The sequence below is a fragment of the Sinohyriopsis cumingii genome, chromosome 1 (genome assembly GCF_028554795.1).
Source record: "Sinohyriopsis cumingii isolate HCF-2022 chromosome 1, ASM2855479v2, whole genome shotgun sequence".
In the NCBI taxonomy this organism is placed as follows: domain Eukaryota; kingdom Metazoa; phylum Mollusca; class Bivalvia; order Unionida; family Unionidae; genus Sinohyriopsis; species Sinohyriopsis cumingii.
This window is the reverse complement of record NC_142961.1, coordinates 114,936,445-114,960,532: the sequence shown is the minus strand read 5'-3', so window position 1 is coordinate 114,960,532 and position 24,088 is coordinate 114,936,445. Positions and strand designations below refer to the sequence as shown.

The 24,088-nt window shown below is 38.0% G+C and overlaps 3 non-coding genes across 3 annotated transcripts; all 3 read right to left on the bottom strand.

Annotated features, from left to right (window-relative positions):
- Positions 1-2,280: 2,280 nt before the first annotated feature.
- Positions 2,281-2,353, bottom strand: Trnav-aac (transfer RNA valine (anticodon AAC)). The gene has a single exon. It is a non-coding gene; the product is annotated as a tRNA-Val (tRNA).
- Positions 2,354-15,639: 13,286 nt separating this feature from the next.
- Trnav-aac (transfer RNA valine (anticodon AAC)) lies at positions 15,640-15,712 on the bottom strand. Its single transcript has one exon. It is a non-coding gene; the product is annotated as a tRNA-Val (tRNA).
- Positions 15,713-21,494: 5,782 nt separating this feature from the next.
- Trnav-aac (transfer RNA valine (anticodon AAC)) lies at positions 21,495-21,567 on the bottom strand. Its single transcript has one exon. It is a non-coding gene; the product is annotated as a tRNA-Val (tRNA).
- Between the last annotated feature and the right edge of the window lie 2,521 nt (positions 21,568-24,088).

Below are 24,088 nucleotides of genomic sequence, written 5' to 3'. Positions count from 1 at the left end.
TGTTAGCAGTCCAATGGTAAGGTGGACCCTCAAACGAGTTTGTTAGGGACTTGAAGAGTGGAGCCGGATGACTTATGGTTGACTGACGATGGCAGCGCTGTAACCAGGTGCTGACTTACTTCTGATGACCACCGGTTTTATCTCGATGTGGAAAAGGTTGAGCTACCTGCCAAAATTGCCAAAGTGAATTACATGGTTTCCATTTTGGTCGGGAAACCACTTTTTATAATATCTCTATTTTAAACACTAATTTGACCATATCTATACCACCAACAAAACATGTTCACTATTATTTTGACATTTAAGCGTGATACTAAATATTATTAGTCATTTTGACTTAGTTGTCTGGTATTTCTTTAGCGTTTCTTGACGTACAGTTTGTACACAAAATTCCAGCTTGAAATAGAATGATGTAGGAAAATTAATAACTATTATTGATTTGACTAATTGCACAGGTGGCTAACACAATATTGGAATTGTTATCGTCCATTTAAATAACTGGAGTAAATTTAGTTAAGTACGGGCTGGCGTTTCAGGGGTATGTGCGTTTGCGCCTGCTCCCGGGTACCATTCCTCCCTTGTTTCTCCTGGACCTCCTCTTCCATGACGGACTTGTAGAACCATTTCGACCCGTCAAATGCAGGTGTCCCGATGTGACGTCATAGTGGCAACCAATCTTAACTGGCGTCACACACTGCTTTTGTAGGCACATGGACTAGTCGATAGCAGCCTGACATCCATTTATTTAACATGAGTGTGTGTTGGGTCTATTCTCACTCATGAAATCCCGTTGTTCCGGTCGTTAAGGACTTACTTACTGTCCTACGACCCGAGGCTAAAATTAACAGTGCTCTGTTAGCACATAAACGCCTGGGGGATGTAGCTCTCATTCCTTCCCCCAGGAACAATTATCATCCTTCGTGCAGGAATAAACAAGAGGCACACGAACAATTGTGCGATGGCCTCTCTAATCCAAATAATCAATCCAAAAGCGAAAATTTAGTTCTCCTGGGAAGATTGCTGAGCAGATAAGGTTTACTTCGAGAAAGTCACACGTAATTTAGCGGTAAAACGTAGAGAGGAGATTCTAAGGAAAGACAATGATTCGTAAAGGAATCCTTTTGAGTGACCGAACTTCTGGTTCAGTGAGTCCCGAATCTCTAAGAAGGGAGACGGAAGTGAGACTAGCAGAACAGTCAGAGTCGACATCCATTACCTAATTTAGGCTAGATTGTATTTGGGCCAGATGAATACATTGCGAGATTCTGGGTAAGCTACAACTTCCGAATGGGTCAGATCCTGGTTATATTTGCAAAAACATCGATGCCTGCAATCATTAGAGAACTGGATGGAAAGATATATTGAATAAAATTCTTTAATATTCTTCCAAAACTAAAGTTCTTCAAAAGTCTCGGGGAATGATAAGTGAAATGGTGGCTAATGAATACCAATTTAAGAGCCAAGAGAATTCCTGTAAGTATATAGAAACAATCGATATGTGTACTGATATGTTGCGAGTGGTGTACGTACGGTAAATAACGCCTGGGGCGAGGAAGATGATCTAAATGTAAAGATATTTTCGCGACCCAAGACCTTTGGCGCTGTGGCGACCTCCCTCCCTCCCCCCCCATTCCGTTACTTCGCTACTGTATGTTACGGAGATATCTATATGAAATAGTTGCAGGTTTTCTGAACAGGAGATGTCGAATCTTATGTCACACTACATACCAATACAGATTTGGGAGAAGAGAGGCATCGGACTACAGTTATTTTATTAAAAAAATTCTTACATTGTTTCAAAGCTTGTGGTTTTCACTCTTTCTTGTGTTACTGTTTATTCGAGCTTAAACACGTAAGAATAGATTATGTGTAAACGACTTTCCTAAATCTCGTAGAAAGATACATAGATAGACAGATTAAAATAACATTATACCTATAAAAATGATCTTAAAATATCATAAAATCTTTCTTAGGATCCTGAAATTTTGTGTAGAATTTTGTCTACTAATGTTATGTGTGTATTTGCCATTTGATACATAGCAGTGTTCTTATTCTGGATTTGAAACTTGATCTAGTTTATCGTCCATGATCCTGACCCGTTTTATCTATTCTGTGGAGAAATTTCGTGTCGATGCCTTGAGAACTTTATAAGGTTATGCAATAAAATTCCCTAATAAACCGGAAGAGGAAATGGCTAATAGTGAATCGTGGCCAACCCAGCGTATTTTTCATGCGATAAAAGCAGTGATTAAACGTCCAAAAGAATCAAACAAAATATAATGTTTCTGCTGAGGCTCGAACTCAGGACCTTCTGCGTGTTAGGCAGATGTGATAACCACTACACCACAGAAACAACTGAACCTGTATTGATCAACGAGCCTATACCTAGCTTCTTCTCCACTCTGAATGCTGATTAACTTCAGTCTTGACACAATTCCAATCTAGCTGAGAAAGATTAATTTCTTCATAACTTACAAATTTCAGACAATACCTTGCGCATATCTTTTGTTCGGAAAAATGTGGTCAACGGCAAGTGCATTGTCAAATCTCACTGGCAACTTGGAGGCATATTTTACTTTCGCAGAAGTTGCCGAGGTGGACCGAATGTGTGAAAGGAATGCTATTTTTAGGAGGAGGAGCAGACTAATATACAGGAAAGGACGAAAGGGTATGGCGCAGTCTCTCGTTGATCTAAAATAAAATCTTTAGTACATATATACTGTATAGACTATGAACAGAGACCTACCGTTCTAACGGTTAGAATTAACCCAAAGTGCAAACACGATTTACCGTAACAGAATTCTTAAAATCATAAAAATGTAGAGTCTGTATTGGATAGATTCCTTTAGTGTTGTATTTATTTAATTAGAGACATATATCTTGCATTTTGGACACGGTATATATGTTATTTTGTGCAGCTAGCTTATTCGTGTCCTACCCCCCCCCCCCGCCAATAAAAATGAATTGAACATTGCACTCGCCACTGAAGACTACATTTTACAAATTCCAAAGGTTGGCGCAGGCTGAGCAAAGTGTGGTATGATGCTTGTAACCTCTTACATCTGTCTGAAATATTTGCAGGTTTTCTGAATAGGTGAGATCGGATCTTAGGCCTCACTTCATACCAATACAGATTTGGGGACAGAGAGACCTAAAACTTACAGTTACACTTCAGTCCTCGCTGAGGTCAACCAGATTCAGTGTTTGTATGATCTGTTTACTACTGGCTTATTTGGTGAAGTACTCATTTTAATAATTATGAATTGGTAGACTATGCAATTTATTTTATGAAAATTTAAAGAGTTACCTCTGCTTGCCGTTTCATGGGCACTGTAACTTGTAAATTGATTGTAAAATTTACTGTTCTTTGGTCATGTAGACGCTGCTTGATTACCTCATCTACTTAGCTCGTTTACATTAGGAACACGAATAAAACGAGCCGATCCCGTGCAGGATTTCTTGAAATAAGGTGAATTAATATGTGGCAAAGAAGCGATAGATCAGTTATGGTAGAAGCGGCATACTGCTGAATGCTTCTTTATAAAATAGAAGAAAATTGATTCTGGTCTGAGACGAGACTTATTTAACACGGATCAACCCAGTTAGCGAGTGTTATTGTCTATGTAATAAAGTATGTACAAAGATGAGATGCACAACTCAAATGCAAAAGAAGAAAGAATGAAGTGTAATTAATAAGGGAATGAAATGAATATAATATATATGTTAACAACTTTCCGACATTTGACAGAAAGAATAATAGATAAACATCTTAAAATAACCGTGTACATTTGGAAACGACCTTAAGGTAGATAGAAAGAGAATGGAAACATTCTTACGTTCATGAAATCTTGTGTAGAATTATGTCTACTAATGATATTTGTGCATTTTTCATTTAATACATTGCAATGTCGTCTTTGGCGACTTGAAACGCGAGCTAGTTCTTCTACCAGAGTTCTGACCCGGTTTGTCTACCCTGTAGAGAAATTTCATTCCAGGCATGGAGATGCATTTTAGTTTATAAGACAATGTACCTATGAATCTGATAGAGGAAATGGCTAAAAGTGAATTATTGACTTTCCCGTCTACTTTTCACTGAGATAGAAAACGAGAAACTCCTGGAAAAATGTATACCCCGACACAAACAAAATGTTTTTTTTTCCTTAACGTTTCCGATGAGGCTCGAACCAATGACCTTCTGCGTGTTAGGCAGATGTGATTTTTTTTTCTTTCTTTATTTAAAAAACATTTTGTACAGTATATAAGTTAAAAGTATAGAGTTAGTATTTACATAGGAGTTTGTAATTCTATATTACAAAATAATGGTTGTACAATAGTATTTTGTAATGCTATATTACAAAACAATGATTCTACAAAAGTATTTTGTTAAGCTATATTACAGAACAATGATTCTAAAATTATATTTTGTAATGCTATTGTACAAAACAATGATTCTACAATGTAATAAACAGTTTATCCTCTTCCATTCTCATTAAAGGATTATCTTTAACAAAATATTTCGTTATCAAAGTCTGATTTTTGTCTTTGTAATGTTGATACGCATATAATATATATTTTCTAGTCAAATATTGGAACAATCTTTCGATGTCTATTTGTTTCCCTAATAACGACATAATGTTTCTTCTTTTGTAAATGCACAATCGAGCAATGCTCAGAATGTAGTTCAAAAAATAACTATTTACTGATTTTGTTTCTTTGTTATATCCTATCATGAGCATTTGTTCAAAAGAAGTGCTATTGAGAACACCAACTCTACATTCTTTAAAAAGAATCTCAACTATATATACAATATAATTCTTAAAAGAGCTTAATTCAGGACATTTCAAAAACATGTGAAATAAATCCTCTGTTTCCAACTGGCACACTGGACATAAGTCATTATCAATTTTGCCATAGTATTTTAGTCTCTCTTTTGTAAATATTCGATTGTGCATTATTCTGTAATCCAAATCTATACAATCTGGGGTCTTGAAAGGTAGATGTATCAATTTCCAGTATTTATGCTTTTCCAAACTAAATATCTTACTCCAAAAGGAAACAGAAGCTGGTTCTTTAAAAATCAACGTACATAAAAGCTTGTAAAATAGTTGTGTTGTACATAAACAGAGGTCATATAATTTTGTATCAACTCTGAGAAACATATTATTTTTCCCATTGGTTACAGTGGGTTTTGACTCTGTTGCAACAATATTTCTCCAGCCTAATGGTATACTTTCTATTATGCAATTATAGTCTTTTTTTATCTTATCTGTTTTGATCTCAGAATTTGATTTGTATATCATTTCTTGAATAGCTCTATAAGGTAGTATTCCAGGTACAAATTCATATGTAATATCCTGAACACGAACAATTCCTGCTTCTATAAATTCTGCGAAAAACAACGTTTTACCAGCACATGTAATATTAGGATTTAAAAAGAGAGGTTGTTCAAAAACATTCCTCACATCAATATTTGTATCGATATTATTTCTAAGTTTTTTCCCATGCATGAAACATTTCTCTGTAAAATATAGGTAGGGTATTCAATTGTTGCTTATTTAAAGACATGAGAAACAACTCTTTGGTCAACCTCATGTTCAGGACAGTAGATAAAAAGTGATCAAAGGTATTTTTCCACATAGCATGGCAATTCACATCAAAGTATCTTTTTAAAAATTTTAGTCTGAATGCATACATTTTCATCTTTATATCAGTTAACTGTAGTCCGCCATTTCGCTTATCACCAATTATTGTATAATAGTGAACCAAATGGGACTTTCCTGACCAGATAAATCTGAGAAATAATTGCTTCAATTCATCAGCAATCATATCAGGAAGAGGCTGAACTGACACTATGTACAATACTCTAGAAACTAATAAGTTATTAACAACTGTTACTTTTCCTTGTATTGTCAAATATCTCTGTGACCACAGTTGCAATAAGTTTTTAATTTTAGACAATCTATCATTCCAGTTCAGTTGCTCACATAACTTTGCACATTTTCCAACATAAGCTCCCAAAATTAAGATGACTTGATCACACATTTGAATTTGTAATTGTTTGCAATAATCATCAGTAAGTTTACCAGATCCAATACACAGAAGTTCTGTCTTTTCCTTGTTCACCTTTGCACCAGATCCTTTACAATACAAGTCAAGTACATTAAAAGATTGATTAATGGATTGTGTGTCCGCTAATGTCAAGGTTGTATCATCTGCATGTTGAAAAACTTTACTTGTATTACTAGACAGTGGGAGTGGAATACCTTTGATAGTGGGATTTGCTTTGATAGCGAGTCCTAAGGGTTCTGCTGCTAATACATATAACATTGCTGATATAGGACAACCTTGTCTGACTGAATTTTTAATTAAAATGGGTTTCGTTAGATGACCATTGCATTTAACACTACTTTTAATTTCATTATAAAATATCTTTATCCACTGAATAAAATTGTCACCAAAACCGAACTTTCGTAAAACAGAAATCAAATATGAGTGGCAAACTCTGTCAAACGCTTTTTCTTGATCAATTTTTAAGATATATCCCTCAAGATTGTCTCTCTCAACCATATCTATAATATCTCTTACAGTGACTATAGTATCAGCAATATCTCTCCCAACTATACAACATGTCTGAGTTTGAGAAATAATTTTGGGTAATACCATTTTTAAACGTGTAGACAAAATCCTTGCCAAAATTTTATAATCTACATTAAGTAAGCTGATAGGACGCCAATTTTGCAATCTTCTATTATCCCCCTTATTTTTATAAATAAGTGATATAACCCCAAATCTCATTGATTTCGACATAATATTGTCATTCTTAACACTCTGAAAGATGTGCAACAGAATATCATATATACAATCATAAAATTTACAATACCACTCTACTGTCAATCCGTCCGGGCCGGGGCTTTTATTTTTAGCCATCCCTTTTATAGCTGTATGTATTTCATCAACTGTTATTATGGCATCACACATATCTTTATCCTCATCAGATACAGAACAATTTACAAAATTTAAAAGTGAATCAGTACAATTATCATTAACAGTTACCAAAGAATATAAATGACTATAAAACTGATGTATTTCATCTAAGATTCCGCTTGTATTTGAAATAATTACACCATCATCATCAATCAATTCATTGATTACATTTTTGTTGTGTCGATATTTCTCAAGATTTAGAAAGTATTTAGTATTTCTATCGCTTTCAATTGCCCATTTCGCCTTAGATCTCAATATAGCACCCCGACAAAAATCGGTTTCATAGTCACTTAGCTGATGTTTTAGTTCTTCATATTTGTTAATGTCATATGATTCTTTATTTGCGACTTTTTCTGAAAATGATTTTAATTTATTTTGCAATGTAAAGTATTCTTGTAATCTTTCCTTTTTTCTTCTTGTACAGTATACTTGGGAAAAATTTTTAATTTTGTATTTTACATTATCCCACCAAATGAGTGGTTCACTAAAATACATTTCGTCAGTTTTTCCCTCGGTAAGAATTGATTTCACTCTTTGTACATATTTTTCCTCAAAAAGAACATTGTTATTTAGTATCCATAATCCGGGCCCTGTTTCCACTTTGCAGGTATTTAGTTTAAGGTATACAAAAGAATGATCACTAAAGGATGTATCTGCATAATAAATATTTTGCACATTGGAATGCAATTTTGAGGAAATCAAAAAATAATCTATTCTACTCTGCTTCATTTCGCCTAGTACAACTTGTTTTCTGGAGAAACTACGAGTACTAGGATTTCGTGATCTCCATAAATCGGTAATATTCCTATCATGAATAATTTTATAAAGTTCACGCACTGCTACATCATCAATATGTAAGGCTTTGTTATGTCGATCAATACCTGCTAAAGTTGTATTAAAATCACCAGCCAGGATAGTGCTATCACTAGTACTGTTATGTAAATATGTATTTAGCTTCATGAAAAAGTTAAACCTTTCCTTCACAACATTTGGAGCATAAATATTGATTAAATCAATCACTTTATCATCAATAGCTATTTTAAGATGTAAAATCCTACCCTTTTCAATCATTTCTTGTGTCACCTGATTTCTCAATTCTCTCACTACTAAAACAGCAACACCTGCCCTCCTATTGTCTGCATTACTATAAAATATGTCACCATTCCAAATCTCATTTTCTCTAATACTTTCAGCAAACTCATCATCCCAAAAGGTTTCTTGCAATAATAAAATATGGCCTCTTTTCTCTTTAAATATTTCTAAAACAGACTTTAGTTTATTCAAATTACGCAAGCCATTTACATTTAGAGATACAATATTTAAAGCCATGATTATGATGAGTGTATTGAAAGTATTAAAAAATGTTGAGTGTTTGATCATTTCTTAATAGGTGTTCGTCGCATGCTATTCATTTTCAGGTTAGGTACTGGATTAAACCTTCTCCTTCTCCTTTGTACTACTTTGAAATTTTCGATATTAGTACCGTTTTCTTGACATGTACGTGATTCGTTTGATCTTTCAACAACGTCTGCAGCCATCTTCCTGTCATCATCTGAATCTGTCCCCGATCCATCTCCAATTGTATGATTGTTGTTTACTTCCTCCTCAGATTCTATTTCTACATTGGTCATATCAACTCCACTTCTTTCTTTTTCTTCCCCACTTTCTCCACTCTCGTTATCTTGTTTTGCATTCTCAATTTCTTCTTTATCATCTTCGTCACTCGGTATCTCCAATATGTCTTCCCTCGTATCATCATCAACTTGCGAATGAATCCCTGCAATGGCCTCTCTGTAACACATACATGTTTGCGCCTCTTTGTGGCATTTGTCGCATATCCTGCATGTACACATTAGAGGAAAACTTCCACAACTGTCACATCTTTGCCTTGTGCAATTTTTTTGCTACATGGCCTTGCTCCCCACACTTGTAGCATACAAAATCAGGGCAGTCTTTTATAACATGTCCCGGATCTAGACATCTAGAACATACCTTAACTTGGTTATCGTGTAATACTCTAAAGTATTGCTGACCATTGACAGTCTGAAATTTCAGACTGTAAGGCAAGGATTTTACCTGCTGTGGAAATTTACATTTGACATAACGAGTCCCATCAGCCACACTAGTCCCAGGATAATATCTGCGTTGAATGGGAGAAAGAAGTTCTACTCCGTATTCACCGAGCTTCATACTTATATCATCATCGGTGATGTATGCTGGTAAATGAAGAATTGACACAATAATAGTGTCTGAATATAAGAGAGTACAATCAAAGTGTTCACTTCCAATATCAATTCCACACAAGATATTATATGCTACTTCCTTGCTCGGTAGTGTGACCTCATACAAATTTGCACCTTTGGGCACAACAGCATAGACCGACATATCTCCGGTTAATTCTTCTACACTTCTAACAATATCACTTGCCTTTATTTTCTTCACATCCTTTACATCAATCACCACGGTACATTCTTTCCCAAAACGACGAGAAGCTCCTGTCTGTCTATCGATGTTACTCGACATGCCATTCTTATTGTTAGCTATTCCACTGGTGTCATTAGAGTGTGAGTCAGCTCCTTGTGCTGCACGTGCAGCACGACCAGGCTTTGTATTCATTGTCACAGAAAATAGTATTTTGTGTGGTGGATAAAGTTATCCACACACTCAAAATATATCTCACTTATATATGAATGCGATCACACAAATCTTATAAACGTACCTGTAACAAATTAAAACAGCAAAAATGTCTATTAAAGGAAAAAACTTGAAAATTCAGGGAGCGATCATCAAACGTGTTTTCCTTCTGATGTCATAACCGGAAGTCTCCCGTTAGGCAGATGTGATAACCACTACACCACAGAAACAACTGAACCTGTATTGATCAACGAGCCTATACCTAGCTTCTTCTCCACTCTGAATGCTGATTAACTTCAGTCTTGACACAATTCCAATCTAGCTGAGAAAGATTAATTTCTTCATAACTTACAAATTTCAGACAATACCTTGCGCATATCTTTTGTTCGGAAAAATGTGGTCAACGGCAAGTGCATTGTCAAATCTCACTGGCAACTTGGAGGCATATTTTACTTTCGCAGAAGTTGCCGAGGTGGACCGAATGTGTGAAAGGAATGCTATTTTTAGGAGAAGGAGCAGACTAATATACAGGAAAGGACGAAAGGGTATGGCGCAGTCTCTCGTTGATCTAAAATAAAATCTTTAGTACATATATACTGTATAGACTATGAACAGAGACCTACCGTTCTAACGGTTAGAATTAACCCAAAGTGCAAACACGATTTACCGTAACAGAATTCTTAAAATCATAAAAATGTAGAGTCTGTATTGGATAGATTCCTTTAGTGTTGTATTTATTTAAGTTGTATTTATTTAATTAGAGACATATATCTTGCATTTTGGACACGGTATATATGTTATTTTGTGCAGCTAGCTTATTCGTGTCCTACCCCCCCCCCCCGCCAATAAAAATGAATTGAACATTGCACTCGCCACTGAAGACTACATTTTACAAATTCCAAAGGTTGACGCAGGCTGAGCAAAGTGTGGTATGATGCTCGTAACCTCTTACATCTCTCTGAAATATTTGCAGGTTTTCTGAATAGGTGAGATCGGATCTTAGGCCTCACTTCATACCAATACAGATTTGGGGACAGAGAGACCTAAAACTACAGTTACACTTCAGTCCTCGCTGAGGTCAACCAGATTCAGTGTTTGTATGATCTGTTTACTACTGGCTTATTTGGTGAAGTACTTATTTTAATAATTATGAATTGGTAGACTATGCAATTTATTTTATGAAAATTTAAAGAGTTACCTCTGCTTGCCGTTTCATGGGCACTGTAACTTGTAAATTGATTGTAAAATTTACTGTTCTTTGGTCATGTAGACGCTGCTTGATTACCTCATCTACTTAGCTCGTTTACATTAGGAACACGAATAAAACGAGCCGATCCCGTGCAGGATTTCTTGAAATAAGGTGAATTAATATGTGGCAAAGAAGCGATAGATCAGTTATGGTAGAAGCGGCATACTGCTGAATGCTTCTTTATAAAATAGAAGAAAATTGATTCTGGTCTGAGACGAGACTTATTTAACACGGATCAACCCAGTTAGCGAGTGTTATTGTCTATGTAATAAAGTATGTACAAAGATGAGATGCACAACTCAAATGCAAAAGAAGAAAGAATGAAGTGTAATTAATAAGGGAATAAAATGAATATAATATATATGTAAACAACTTTCAGACATTTGACAGAAAGAATAATAGATAAACATCTTAAAATAACCGTGTACATTTGGAAACGACCTTAAGGTAGATAGAAAGAGAATGGAAACATTCTTACGTTCATGAAATCTTGTGTAGAATTATGTCTACTAATGATATTTGTGCATTTTTCATTTAATACATTGCAATGTCGTCTTTCGCGACTTGAAACGCGAGCTAGTTCCTCTACCAGACTTCTGACCCGGTTTGTCTACCCTGTAGAGAAATTTCATTCCAGGCATGGAGATGCATTTTAGTTTATAAGACAATGTACCTATGAATCTGATAGAGGAAATGGCTAAAAGTGAATTATTGACTTTCCCGTCTACTTTTCACTGAGATAGTAAACGAGAAACGCCTGGAAAAATGTATACCCCGACACAAACAAAATGTTTTTCTTTTCTTAACGTTTCCGGTGAGGCTCGAACCAATGACCTTCTGCGTGTTAGGCAGATGTGATAACCGCTACACCACAGAAACAACTGCATTCCCTAAGGTCAAACAGCCTATACCTAGCTTCAAATCCATTTCGAATATAAATCAAAGTCAATCTTGGCACGATTTCAATCCATCTGGGAATGATTAAACTATTCTTAACTTACCTATTTCGGATAATACCTTGTGCCGTCCGCGCGTATATTTGTTTTGGACAAATGTGGTCAACGGCAAGTGCATTGTCAAATCCATCCCACAGCTTAGAAGTTAATACCTCAGACATATTTTTCTCTCGCAGAAATAGCCTAGGTGGACCGAAAGTGTCAAGATAATTCTTTTCAAGGAGTAAGAGCAGGCTAATGTACAGGAAGAGATGCAGTGGTGTGGCGCAGACTCTCGCTCAGGTGTGTGTGTTTGTGATTTGAATTTTTAACCTAACTTTAACAATTGTTCAGTCATATCGCTACGATGTCTGCAGTGTGGCAGTTTATGGTGATAGAATCGGGGTATCATGCCGCAGACACGTAGCATGATGTCCCACCCAGTCACATTATCCTGACACCAGGCCGACCAGTCCTAACAATATCCTATTAATGCTGAGCGCCAAGCGAGTCAGCTGTTAGTACCATGTTTTTTTACAAGTCTTTGTTATGACTCGGCTGGGCCTCGAACCCAAGACATCCCGCAATCGCTGCCCACGCTCTAATCACTAGGCCACCCTGAGCGGCCTCTCTCGCTCAGGAAAATGTAAAAAATCTGGTATATGTATACTGTATACACCATGCCAGATACCTACCGTTATAACGACTAGAATTAAAATAAAGTGAAGTCAAGTCATAATGTAACAGAATTATCGAAATCATAAAAATGTCCAGTAAGCAGGCTAGAGTTAAACTCTTACGCAATGCTATCATGACCAGTGAGAGGACACGGCATCTTGAATCAGCTTAGGCGTTAGATCGAGCGACTTCCCACCCAGGTTTTAAAGCTTTGTCCAAGATCAGAGGAACCTCGAGGGACCGGGGCCTGTTCTAAATCCGTCCCCACGTGGACAGACAGCGAGAAGGACATTGTGAAAGAGAGACCCAATCGGAATTGCGACGGAGGGGGTGATAACATTTTCGAATCGTAACATAACTTCTAACTAGCAAGCGAAAATATATTTCATTCCAACATCATTAACATATCCATTCATTGATTCATTCGGGTTGGATACGTCGACCAGTGAACAACGGTGAGCAGTAGACTCTAGCGACCACGTTCGGCCATGAACTGCCATTTGGAATGGAGACTACTGAGCCACCAGCCCTGAAATGACTATGTTGTAGCCGTAGTTTTCGAGCACTGCTGCTGTATTGCTTCAGTGGGGGAAGCCGCCTGCCTGAAAGAATGAGTGTAGTTCACTTTGGCGACAACGAGGGAGTAAACATAAGAGCCCTGGCTGGTATCTTGACGGAGTGGTATGTGGGTGCATGGGAAACATGCTGCATGTGCGGACACAGGGAGCCACATAATTGGGGAAGAAGAAAGACAGAAGTCCGGTAATACCTGCATATCATCGAATCTCCTTCTATTGTATAATAGAGGAGAGTACTGCTGAAGTTAAAACGGGAAATTTACTCTGCAGTATGCAAGCCAAATACCAGCTGGGATGTTAGCAGTCCAATGGTAAGGTGGACCCTCAAACGAGTTTGTTAGGGACTTGAAGAGTGGAGCCGGATGACTTATGGTTGACTGACGATGGCAGCGCTGTAACCAGGTGCTGACTTACTTCTGATGACCACCGGTTTTATCTCGATGTGGAAAAGGTTGAGCTACCTGCCAAAATTGCCAAAGTGAATTACATGGTTTCCATTTTGGTCGGGAAACCACTTTTTATAATATCTCTATTTTAAACCCTAATTTGACCATTTCGATACCACCAACAAAACATGTTCACTATTATTTTGAAATTTAAGCGTGATACTAAATATTATTAGTCATTTTGACTTAGTTGACTGGTATTTCTTTAGCGTTTCTTGACGTACAGTTTGTACACAAAATTCCAGCTTGAAATAGAATGATGTAGGAAAATTAATAACTATTATTGATTTGACTAATTGCACAGGTGGCTAACACAATATTGGAATTGTTATCGTCCATTTAAATAACTGGAGTAAATTTAGTTAAGTACGGGCTGGCGTTTCAGGGGTATGTGTGTTTGCGACTGCTGCCGGGTACCATTCCTCCCTTGTTTCTCCTGGACCTCCTCTTCCATGACGGACTTGTGGAACCATTTGGACCCGTCAAATGCAGGTGTCCCGATGTGACGTCATAGTGGCAACCAATCTCAACTGGCATCACATACTGCTTTTGTAGGCACATGGACTAGTCGATAGCAGCCTGACATCCATTTATTTAACATGAGTGTGTGTTGGGTCTATTCTCACTCATGAAATCCCGTTGTTCCGGTCGTTAAGGACTTACTTACTGTCCTACGACCCGAGGCTAAAATTAACAGTGCTCTGTTAGCACATAAACGCCTGGGGGATGTAGCTCTCATTCCTTCCCCCAGGAACAATTATCATCCTTCGTGCAGGAATAAACAAGAGGCACATGAACAATTGTGCGATGGCCTCTCTAATCCAAATAATCAATCCAAAAGCGAAAATTTAGTTCTCCTGGGAAGATTGCTGAGCAGATAAGGTTTACTTCGAGAAAGTCACACGTAATTTAGCGGTAAAACGTAGAGAGGAGATTCTAAGGAAAGACAATGATTCGTAAAGGAATCCTTTTGAGTGACCGAACTTCTGGTTCAGTGAGTCCCGAATCTCTAAGAAGGGAGACGGAAGTGAGACTAGCAGAACAGTCAGAGTCGACATCTATTACCTAATTTAGGCTAGATTGTATTTGGGCCAGATGAATACACTGCGAGATTCTGGGTAAGCTACAACTTCCGAATGGGTCAGATCCTGGTTATATTTGCAAAAACATCGATGCCTGCAATCATTAGAGAACTGGATGGAAAGATATATTGAATAAAATTCTTTAATATTCTTCCAAAACTAAAGTTCTTCAAAAGTCTCGGGGAATGATAAGTGAAATGGTGGCTAATGAATACCAATTTAAGAGCCAAGAGAATTCCTGTAAGTATATAGAAACAATCGATATGTGTACTGATATGTTGCGAGTGGTGTACGTACGGTAAATAACGCCTGGGGCGAGGAAGATGATCTAAATGTAAAGATATTTTCGCGACCCAAGACCTTTGGCGCTGTGGCGACCTCCCTCCCCCCCCCCCCCCGCCCATTCCGTTACTTCGCTACTGTATGTTACGGAGATATCTATATGAAATATTTGCAGGTTTTCTGAACAGGAGATGTCGAATCTTATGTCACACTACATACCAGTACAGATTTGGGAGAAGAGAGGCATCGGACTACAGTTATTTTATTAATAAAATTCTTACATTCTTTCAAAGCTTGTGGTTTTCACTCTTTCTTGTGTTACCGTTTATTCGAGCTTAAACACGTAAGAATAGATTATGTGTAAACGACTTTCCTAAATCTCGTAGAAAGATACATAGATAGACAGATTAAAATAACATTATACCTATAAAAATGATCTTAAAATATCATAAAATCTTTCTTAGGATCCTGAAATTTTGTGTAGAATTTTGTCTACTAATGTTATGTGTGTATTTGCCATTTGATACATAGCAGTGTTGTTATTCTGGATTTGAAACTTGATCTAGTTTATCGTCCATAATCCTGACCCATTTTATCTATTCTGTGGAGAAATTTCGTGTCGATGCCTTGAGAACTTTATAAGGTTATGTAATAAAATTCCCTAATAAACCGGAAGAGAAAATGGCTAATAGTGAATCGTGGCCAACCCAGCGTATTTTTCATGTGATAAAAGCAGTGATTAAACGTCCAAAAGAATCAAACAAAATATAATGTTTCTGCTGAGGCTCGAACTCAGGACCTTCTGCGTGTTAGGCAGATGTGATAACCACTACACCACAGAAACAACTGAACCTGTATTGATCAACGAGCCTATACCTAGCTTCTTCTCCACTCTGAATGCTGATTAACTTCAGTCTTGACACAATTCCAATCTAGCTGAGAAAGATTAATTTCTTCATAACTTACAAATTTCAGACAATACCTTGCGCATATCTTTTGTTCGGAAAAATGTGGTCAACGGCAAGTGCATTGTCAAATCTTACTGGCAACTTGGAGGCATATTTTACTTTCGCAGAAGTTGCCGAGGTGGACCGAATGTGTGAAAGGAATGCCATTTTTAGGAGAAGGAGCAGACTAATATACAGGAAAGGACGAAAGGGTATGGCGCAGTCTCTCGTTGATCTAAAATAAAATCTTTAGTACATATATACTGTATAGACTATGAACAGAGACCTACCGTTCTAACGGTTAGAATTAACCCAAAGTGCAAACACGATTTACCGTAACAGAATTCTTAAAATCATAAAAATGTAGAGTCTGTATTGGATAGATTCCTTTAGTGTTGTATTTATTTAATTAGAGACATATATCTTGCATTTTGGACACGGTATATATGTTATTTTGTGCAGCTAGCTTATTCGTGTCCTACCCCCCCCCCCGCCCCCCGCCAATAAAAATGAATTGAACATTGCACTCGCCACTGAAGACCACATTTTACAAATTCCAAAGGTTGGCGCAGGCTGAGAAAAGTGTGGTATGATGCTTGTAACCTCTTACATCTGTCTGAAATATTTGTAGGTTTTCTGAATAGGTGAGATCGGATCTTAGGCCTCACTTCATACCAATACAGATCTGGGGACAGAGAGACCTAAAACTACAGTTACACTTCAGTCCTCGCTGAGGTCAACCAGATTCAGTGTTTGTATGATCTGTTTACTACTGGCTTATTTGGTGAAGTACTCATTTTAATAATTATGAATTGGTAGACTATGCAATTTATTTGATGAAAATTTAATGAGTTACCTCTGCTTGCCGTTTCATGGGCACTGTAACTTGTAAATTGATTGTAAAATTTACTGTTCTTTGGTCATGTAGACGCTGCTTGATCACCTCATCTACTTAGCTCGTTTACATTAGGAACACGAATAAAACGAGCCGATCCCGTGCAGGATTTCTTGAAATAAGGTGAATTAATATGTGGCAAAGAAGCGTTAGATCAGTTATGGTAGAAGCGGCATACTGCTGAATGCTTCTTTATAAAATAGAAGAAAATTGATTCTGGTCTGAGACGAGACTTATTTAACACGGATCAACCCAGTTAGCGAGTGTTATTGTCTATGTAATAAAGTATGTACAAAGATGAGATGCACAACTCAAATGCAAAAGAAGAAAGAATGAAGTGTAATTAATAAGGGAATAAAATGAATATAATATATATGTTAACAACTTTTCAACATTTGACAGAAAGAATAATAGATAAACATCTTAAAATAACCGTGTACATTTGGAAACGACCTTAAGGTAGATAGAAAGAGAATGGAAACATTCTTACGTTCATGAAATCTTGTGTAGAATTATGTCTACTAATGATATTTGTGCATTTTTCATTTAATACATTGCAATGTCGTCTTTGGCGACTTGAAACGCGAGCTAGTTCTTCTACCAGAGTTCTGACCCGGTTTGTCTACCCTGTAGAGAAATTTCATTCCAGGCATGGAGATGCATTTTAGTTTATAAGACAATGTACCTATGAATCTGATAGAGGAAATGGCTAAAAGTGAATTATTGACTTTCCCGTCTACTTTTCACTGAGATAGTAAACGAGAAACGCCTGGAAAAATGTATACCCCGACACAAAGAAAATGTTTTTTTTTTCTTAACGTTTCCGGTGAGGCTCGAACCAATGACCTTCTGCGTGTTAGGCAGATGTGATAACCGCTACACCACAGAAACAACTGCATTCCCTAAGGTCAAACAGCCTATACCTAGCTTCAAATCCATTTCGAATATAAATCAAAGTCAATCTTGGCACGATTTCAATCCATCTGGGAATGATTAAACTATTCTTAACTTACCTATTTCGGATAATACCTTGTGCCGTCTGCGCGTATATTTGTTTTGGACAAATGTGGTCAACGGCAAGTGCATTGTCAAATCCATCCCACAGCTTAGAAGTTAATACCTCAGACATATTTTTCTCTCGCAGAAATAGCCTAGGTGGACCGAAAGTGTCAAGATAATTCTTTTCAAGGAGTAAGAGCAGGCTAATGTACAGGAAGAGATGCAGTGGTGTGGCGCAGACTCTCGCTCAGGTGTGTGTGTTTGTGATTTGAATTTTTAACCTAACTTTAACAATTGTTCAGTCATATCGCTACGATATCTGCAGTGTGGCAGTTTATGGTGATAGAATCGGGGTATCATGCCGCAGACACGTAGCATGATGTCCCACCCAGTCACATTATCCTGACACCAGGCCGACCAGTCCTAACAATATCCTATTAATGCTGAGCGCCAAGCGAGTCAGCTGTTAGTACCATGTTTTTTTACAAGTCTTTGTTATGACTCGGCTGGGCCTCGAACCCAAGACATCCCGCAATCGTTGCCCACGCTCTAATCACTAGGCCACCCTGAGCGGCCTCTCTCGCCCAGGTAAATGTAAAAAAATCTGGTATATGTATACTGTATACACCATGCCAGATACCTACCGTTATAACGACTAGAATTAAAATAAAGTGAAGTCAAGTCATAATGTAACAGAATTATCGAAATCATAAAAATGTCCAGTAAGCAGGCTAGAGTTAAACTCTTACGCAATGCTATCATGACCAGTGAGAGGACACGGCATCTTGAATCAGCTTAGGCGTTAGATCGAGCGACTTCCCACCCAGGTTTTAAAGCTTTGTCCAAGATCAGAGGAACCTCGAGGGACCGGGGCCTGTTCTAAATCCGTCCCCACGTGGACAGACAGCGAGAAGGACATTGTGAAAGAGAGACCCAATCGGAATTGCGACGGAGGGGGTGATAACATTTTCGAATCGTATCATAACTTCTAACTAGCAAGCGAAAATATATTTCATTCCAACATCATTAACATATCCATTCATTGATTCATTCGGGTTGGATACGTCGACCAGTGAACAACGGTGAGCAGTAGACTCTAGCGACCACGTTCGGCCATGAGGTGCCATTTGGAATGGAGACTACTGAGCCACCAGCCCTGAAATGACTATGTTGTAGCCGTAGTTTTCGAGCACTGCTGCTGTATTGCTTCAGTGGGGGAAGCCGCCTGCCTGAAAGAATGAGAGTAGTTCACTTTGGCGACAACGAGGGAGTAAACATAAGAGCCCTGGCTGGTATCTTGACGGAGTGGTATGTGGGTGCATGGGAAACATGCTGCATGTGCGGACACAGGGAGCCACATAATTGGGGAAGAAGAAAGACAGAAGTCCGGTAATACCTGCATATCATCGAATCTCCTTCTATTGTATAATAGAGGAGAGTACTGCTGAAGTTAAAACGGGAAATTTACTCTGCAGTATGCAAGCCAAATACCAGCTGGGATGTTAGCAGTCAAATGGTAAGGTGGACCCTCAAACGAGTTTGTTAGGGACTTGAAGAGTGGAGCCGGATGACTTATGGTTGACTGACGATGGCAGCGCTGTAACCAGGTGCTGACTTACTTCTGATGACCACCGGTTTTATCTCGATGTGGAAAAGGTTGAGCTACCTGCCAAAATTGCCAAAGTGAATTACATGGTTTCCATTTTGGTTGGGAAACCACTTTTTATAATATCTCTATTTTAAACCCTAATTTGACCATTTCGATACCACCAACAAAACATGTTCACTATTATTTTGACATTTAAGCGTGATACTAAATATTATTAGTCATTTTGACTTAGTTGACTGGTATTTCTTGAGCGTTTCTTGGCGTACAGTTTGTACACAAAATTCCAGCTTGAAATAGAATGATGTAGGAAAATTAATAACTATTATTGATTTGACTAATTGCACAGGTGGCTAACACAATATTGGAATTGTTATTGTCCATTTAAATAACTGGAGTCAATTTACTTAAGTACGGGCTGGCGTTTCAGGGGTATGTGTGTTTGCGACTGCTGCCGGGTACCATTCCTCCCTTGTTTCTCCTGGACCTCCTCTTCCATGACGGACTTGTGGAACCATTTGGACCCGTCAAATGCAGGTGTCCCGATGTGACGTCATAGTGGCAACCAATCTCAACTGGCATCACATACTGCTTTTGTAGGCACATGGACTAGTCGATAGCAGCCTGACATCCATTTATTTAACATGAGTGTGTGTTGGGTCTATTCTCACTCATGAAATCCCGTTGTTCCGGTCGTTAAGGACTTACTTACTGTCCTACGACCCGAGGCTAAAATTAACAGTGCTCTGTTAGCACATAAACGCCTGGGGGATGTAGCTCTCATTCCTTCCCCCAGGAACAATTATCATCCTTCGTGCAGGAATAAACAAGAGGCACATGAACAATTGTGCGATGGCCTCTCTAATCCAAATAATCAATCCAAAAGCGAAAATTTAGTTCTCCTGGGAAGATTGCTGAGCAGATAAGGTTTACTTCGAGAAAGTCACACGTAATTTAGCGGTAAAACGTAGAGAGGAGATTCTAAGGAAAGACAATGATTCGTAAAGGAATCCTTTTGAGTGACCGAACTTCTGGTTCAGTGAGTCCCGAATCTCTAAGAAGGGAGACGGAAGTGAGACTAGCAGAACAGTCAGAGTCGACATCCATTACCTAATTTAAGCTAGATTGTATTTGGGCCAGATGAATACATTGCGAGATTCTGGGTAAGCTACAACTTCCGAATGGGTCAGATCCTGGTTATATTTGCAAAAACATCGATGCCTGCAATCATTAGAGAACTGGATGGAAAGATATATTGAATAAAATTCTTTAATATTCTTCCAAAACTAAAGTTCTTCAAAAGTCTCGGGGAATGATAAGTGAAATGGTGGCTAATGAATACCAATTTAAGAGCCAAGAGAATTCCTGTAAGTATATAGAAACAATCGATATGTGTACTGATATGTTGCGAGTGGTGTACGTACGGTAAATAACGCCTGGGGCGAGGAAGATGATCTAAATGTAAAGATATTTTCGCGACCCAAGACCTTTGGCGCTGTGGCGACCTCCCTCCCCCCCCCCCCCGCCCATTCCGTTACTTCGCTACTGTATGTTACGGAGATATCTATATGAAATATTTGCAGGTTTTCTGAACAGGAGATGTCGAATCTTATGTCACACTACATACCAATACAGATTTGGGAGAAGAGAGGCATCGGACTACAGTTATTTTATTAAAAAAATTCTTACATTGTTTCAAAGCTTGTGGTTTTCACTCTTTCTTGTGTTACCGTTTATTCGAGCTTAAACACGTAAGAATAGATTATGTGTAAACGACTTTCCTAAATCTCGTAGAAAGATACATAGATAGACAGATTAAAATAACATTATACCTATAAAAATGATCTTAAAATATCATAAAATCTTTCTTAGGATCCTGAAATTTTGTGTAGAATTTTGTCTACTAATGTTATGTGTGTATTTGCCATTTGATACATAGCAGTGTTGTTATTCTGGATTTGAAACTTGATCTAGTTTATCGTCCATAATCCTGACCCGTTTTATCTATTCTGTGGAGAAATTTCGTGTCGATGCCTTGAGAACTTTATAAGGTTATGTAATAAAATTCCCTAATAAACCGGAAGAGGAAATGGCTAATAGTGAATCGTGGCCAACCCAGCGTATTTTTCATGCGATAAAAGCAGTGATTAAACGTCCAAAAGAATCAAACAAAATATAATGTTTCTGCTGAGGCTCGAACTCAGGACCTTCTGCGTGTTAGGCAGATGTGATAACCACTACACCACAGAAACAACTGAACCTGTATTGATCAACGAGCCTATACCTAGCTTCTTCTCCACTCTGAATGCTTATTAACTTCAGTCTTGACACAATTCCAATATAGCTGAGAAAGATTAATTTCTTCATAACTAACAAATTTCAGACAATACCTTGCGCATATCTTTTGTTCGGAAAAATGTGGTCAACGGCAAGTGCATTGTCAAATCTTACTGGCAACTTGGAGGCATATTTTACTTTCGCAGAAGTTGCCGAGGTGGACCGAATGTGTGAAAGGAATGCCATTTTTAGGAGAAGGAGCAGACTAATATACAGGAAAGGACGAAAGGGTATGGCGCAGTCTCTCGTTGATCTAAAATAAAATCTTTAGTACATATATACTGTATAGACTATGAAGAGAGACCTACCGTTCTAACGGTTAGAATTAACCCAAAGTGCAAACACGATTTACCGTAACAGAATTCTTAAAATCATAAAAATGTAGAGTCTGTATTGGATAGATTCCTTTAGTGTTGTATTTATTTAATTAGAGACATATATCTTGCATTTTGGACACGGTATATATGTTATTTTGTGCAGCTAGCTTATTCGTGTCCTACCCCCCCCCGGGGGCCCCGAGTGGCCGAGTGGTCTAAAGCGCTCTTCGTTACGGATCACTGGCATCTCACCTCTGTCTGCGGCGGTTCGAGTCTAAGATTCAGCCAATGTGGGCATGTGAGAAAGCCTGCCAGTAGCTTCTCGTGGGTCGGTGGTTCTTTCCGGGGTTTTCCGGGTTCTTCCTCCACCATTAATACTGGCCGCCATGTATAGCCTATCGTGCTGAAAAATGGCGTTAAACCCCACAACAACAACAACAACAACAACAACCCCCCCCCCGCCCCCCGCCAATAAAAATGAATTGAACATTGCACTCGCCACTGAAGACCACATTTTACAAATTCCAAAGGTTGGCGCAGGCTGAGAAAAGTGTGGTATGATGCTTGTAACCTCTTACATCTGTCTGAAATATTTGTAGGTTTTCTGAATAGGTGAGATCGGATCTTAGGCCTCACTTCATACCAATACAGATCTGGGGACAGAGAGACCTAAAACTACAGTTACACTTCAGTCCTCGCTGAGGTCAACCAGATTCAGTGTTTGTATGATCTGTTTACTACTGGCTTATTTGGTGAAGTACTCATTTTAATAATTATGAATTGGTAGACTATGCAATTTATTTTATGAAAATTTAAAGAGTTAACTCTGCTTGCCGTTTCATGGGCACTGTAACTTGTAAATTGATTGTAAAATTTACTGTTCTTTGGTCATGTAGACGCTGCTTGATCACCTCATCTACTTAGCTCGTTTACATTAGGAACACGAATAAAACGAGCCGATCCCGTGCAGGATTTCTTGAAATAAGGTGAATTAATATGTGGCAAAGAAGCGTTAGATCAGTTATGGTAGAAGCGGCATACTGCTGAATGCTTCTTTATAAAATAGAAGAAAATTGATTCTGGTCTGAGACGAGACTTATTTAACACGGATCAACCCAGTTAGCGAGTGTTATTGTCTATGTAATAAAGTATGTACAAAGATGAGATGCACAACTCAAATGCAAAAGAAGAAAGAATGAAGTGTAATTAATAAGGGAATAAAATGAATATAATATATATGTTAACAACTTTCCGACATTTGACAGAAAGAATAATAGATAAACATCTTAAAATAACCGTGTACATTTGGAAACGACCTTAAGGTAGATAGAAAGAGAATGGAAACATTCTTACGTTCATGAAATCTTGTGTAGAAATATGTCTACTAATGATATTTGTGCATTTTTCATTTAATACATTGCAATATCGTCTTTGGCGACTTGAAACGCGAGCTAGTTCTTCTACCAGAGTTCTGACCCGGTTTGTCTACCCTGTAGAGAAATTTCATTCCAGGCATGGAGATGCATTTTAGTTTATAAGACAATGTACCTATGAATCTGATAGAGGAAATGGCTAAAAGTGAATTATTGACTTTCCCGTCTACTTTTCACTGAGATAGTAAACGAGAAACGCCTGGAAAAATGTATACCCCGACACAAACAAAATGTTTTTTTTTCTTAACGTTTCCGGTGAGGCTCGAACCAATGACCTTCTGCGTGTTAGGCAGATGTGATAACCGCTACACCACAGAAACAACTGCATTCCCTAAGGTCAAACAGCCTATACCTAGCTTCAAATCCATTTCGAATATAAATCAAAGTCAATCTTGGCACGATTTCAATCCATCTGGGAATGATTAAACTATTCTTAACTTACCTATTTCGGATAATACCTTGTGCCGTCTGCGCGTATATTTGTTTTGGACAAATGTGGTCAACGGCAAGTGCATTGTCAAATCCATCCCACAGCTTAGAAGTTAATACCTCAGACATATTTTTCTCTCGCAGAAATAGCCTAGGTGGACCGAAAGTGTCAAGATAATTCTTTTCAAGGAGTAAGAGCAGGCTAATGTACAGGAAGAGATGCAGTGGTGTGGCGCAGACTCTCGCTCAGGTGTGTG